Source organism: Mus musculus, chromosome 1, assembly GCF_000001635.26.
Source record: "Mus musculus strain C57BL/6J chromosome 1, GRCm38.p6 C57BL/6J".
NCBI lineage: Eukaryota > Metazoa > Chordata > Mammalia > Rodentia > Muridae > Mus > Mus musculus.
The window spans coordinates 106,796,726-106,800,260 of NC_000067.6; positions in this window are offsets into that span (position 1 = coordinate 106,796,726).

Here is a 3,535-nt window from a genome sequence, read left to right on the forward strand (position 1 = left end):
GATGCGTTTCGCCACAAATGAACTCTCGCGAAATGAGAACAGGAAGCCGAGATGCGGAAGTCAGCCTAAAGGCATGTGGGGGATTCTGGAGTGAAGTCTGGTGCTGGAGAGGGACGTCAGTTGTTAAAACATAAAAGTGTGACAAAAGTGTGTAGCTCAGCTAATGTATCGGACATTAACATTTTAGTTTTAGTAAGCAATAGTACAGTCATTTCAGATGCTATTAAGAGAAAGCTGGATGACAAGTACGTTGGAATTCGAAAATTCTTTTTGCAACTCTTGTGCAAGCGTTTCAAACTAAGGTTTTCTTTTCGAAATTATTGCTATCTGCTCCTTATATTCCAGCACAATAAAATACCTATTGTGTATATAAAATGGTAAAATGTAAATGGAGCCTTCACCCCTACTGTCTAGTGTTTACGGTACTGGGAGGTACTTTGCACAGAACCAGAGGAGAAAGGTAACCATCACCCAGCTACAAACCGTGGGACCTACAGTGGTGAGCTGCTTGCAGATAGGCTGGCTCAATACTGGCACAAATGTAAGAATAGCCAGCCACTCTCTGGTTGGATATAAGACCCAGCTATGGGATGGAACAAAACTGCTTGGGTAGCCATGAACTTTAGACTGGATAATCATGGTCTTAGGAGAAAACCACATACTGTTGTTCTGATTAAAAAAAAACACACACAGCAATAAAAATGACTCCCAACAACATTCTGCTACACCCATAGATCAGTGATTCACTCTCCAATCATCAAAGGAGTTTCCTCTTGTAGTATATGGGAACTAACCAGAGACCCGGAACTGAACAGTCAGTGTTCAGTGAGAGACCTAATGGGCTATCTTCATCCCTCCACCCCAGAGCAAAGAAATCTAGAAGAGGAGGAAAGACTAAGAGCCAGAGGAGTTTGGAGGACTCCAAGGAAGCAGAGTCACAAAAGGACTGAAGAGCAGAGTTCAAGTCAGATGGGGTCCCAGCACCGAAAGGGGGAAGTGGATGAGCGCTCCCACCCTAACCAAGAAACTATCTGCAATGACACTCACTTGCAAAGGAAAAATTAATTTTCTCCAATGAAACCTTAACGGGTATATAAACCACGCTTAAGGACAGGTCCTAGGCCGACACAAACAAACTCAAAGGTATTTTTGTAGACTTTTTGTCTCATACTTTGAACATTCTTTTCTACCTTGTCTTTTTCCTGTATGTTGTAGTTTCTAATTTTGTGCTTTAATGTAATTTTTGTGTGCATGTGTTTCTTTGGGTTCTTTTTCTTCCTGTTTGCTTTCTAAAGAGAGAGAAAGCAGAACATGAAGGTGGATGGGTGGGAATGTGGAAGGGACCTGGGAGGAGTTGGGGAATGAGAAATCATAATCAGGATATATCATATGGAAAAACTTTTCAATAAAAATAAGATGGAAATGGAATTCTTTATGTGCATAAAGGTTTACAAAATACTTGTGTACATATTTTATCTTACTGAATTCTATGAGAAATGTGTCTGATTTTTATAACTGAAGCTAATTGGGTGATCAAGAAAGCCCATTGCACAGCTGGGTGGTAAACTTAGGTCACTTATCTCCAAGGGCAATCTCATCTGAGAACTGAGGCAAACAACCAGAGGCTGAATGAACCCTGACTCTGGAGTGGAGGCTCAGTTCCGATCACATGAACAAGGATGCCCTAGAGAAGTGTCATCTGAACAGAATCTCAAAGTCTTAAATTGATTTCCACAGACCAGGACATTTCAGACAGCAGTCAAAGCAAGAATAAATGCACAAAGGAAAGCCATCCAACGTGTTTATGGGAGGCTGGCATGCAGGAAGCAAAGATACTTTGGAATAAGAGTGGCAGGAAATGAAGTTAGGAATATATCGGCAGGCACTGATGGATGCTGAGTGCTTCATGCATTAGGCTTTTCTAGAAAGCAGACAGGGTTGCAGAAGCCCTGCATTGTTGGTCTTTTTAGATTTTATTTCTGGTGAAGTTGTGATTGGTGGTATGTTGACTTTATGAAGATGGATATGGGTATTGTAGAATGGACCAAGAGAAAGCTGGTAATAGGATGAAGTAAGAGGCATCTTGTTTCTACACTTTAAGAAAGAGCCATAGAGCCAACAGGATATTCCCCATTCCTGGAGTACAAACCTTTCGTCCTCACTCGAGGGCTTTGGTTAATAGTAGATCATGTTCCTCAATTGCTTTTGATTAACTCAGCTTGTTAAATAAACACACAGAGATTCTTCAAGTGCCTGTTCAATGTCATTTTTTTCATGACGTCTTGGAAGTGTCTTTATTCTCACTATATCTTGGCACTTGAATTCCATAAATGTGCAGTAAGAGCTTGTGTGTCACAAATAAGAAAAAGCTGTTACTCCCATTTTCATACAATATCCTATCTTTCGAGGGGTAAAATCACCAAGGTCCTACTACTTTAGACCACAATTCCCTGGGCACTAAACCTTCCATGTTTTATAACTCCCTCTGCCCTTACATTGACATACACCCACAAATTACCTGCTTAATTAATGTTAATTAAACAAAAAACACTCCCTTTCCTCAGGGGAAATCTTTCAGGGAAATACTTTCAGACCTCAGGAATTATGGAAAATGGGGAGATCCGTGGAGCTCATGGAGGCATTTGTGGATTCAGCCCTTCTACATGAAATTTAGTTTCATAACGACAAAATTCATCTCAGTCTTAAATCAAAGATTTAAAGGAAACAATTAACAGTAAGACCTTCTCCATAGCCAACATAATCATCCATGTATACCCAGAAGTCAGGTTTCTGCTTGTTGAGTTTCCTTCTCTTCCATGGCTGGGGATACAACTAGTAAGCAGGCCAAGTGCTGGCAGGGCTGGTCTGTGAACAAGGTGACTCATCTGCATTATCAGGCTAGAAACCTTTTGGCCCACTTGGAGTGGCATACTTCTCTGAGTATACTGAAGTACTGTGAAAACCAAGCCCTCTCTCAACTTAGGTTATTTTTTTTATTCTGTAAAAAAAAATTGTCTTTTTAATTTAATTTTATTTTATTGGCTTGTGTGGGTGTTTTGTCTGCATGTATGTCTGTGTACTCCATGCTTGCCTGATGCCTGTGTAGGCCAGAAGAGGTGTCGGATCACTAGAGCTGCAGTTACTGATTACTGTGACATAGATGCTGAGATGTATTGAATCTGTATCCTCAGGGGGAGCAGCGAATGCTCTAAACTTCTGCACCATCTCTCTAGCCCCTCATTTTATTCCCATGCAGCCATAAGAATAAAACCATAAGGAGTCTTGGGAGGTGAGGTATGGGTTTTGTAGGCAACCTATCATTGTCAAAAAAGGATTTATTCTCACTTGCATACATGTTTCTGTGTGTGCAGGTGTCCATGGGGGCCAGAAGAGGGCACTGGATCCCTTGGAGCTGGAGTATATGTTGTTGGGAGCCTAGTCACTTGGTGTAGATGCTGGGAACTCAACTTCAGGAAGAGCAGTGATCATTCTTAACTGCTTGAGCAACCTCTCCAGCCCACACAGACGGTTAAAA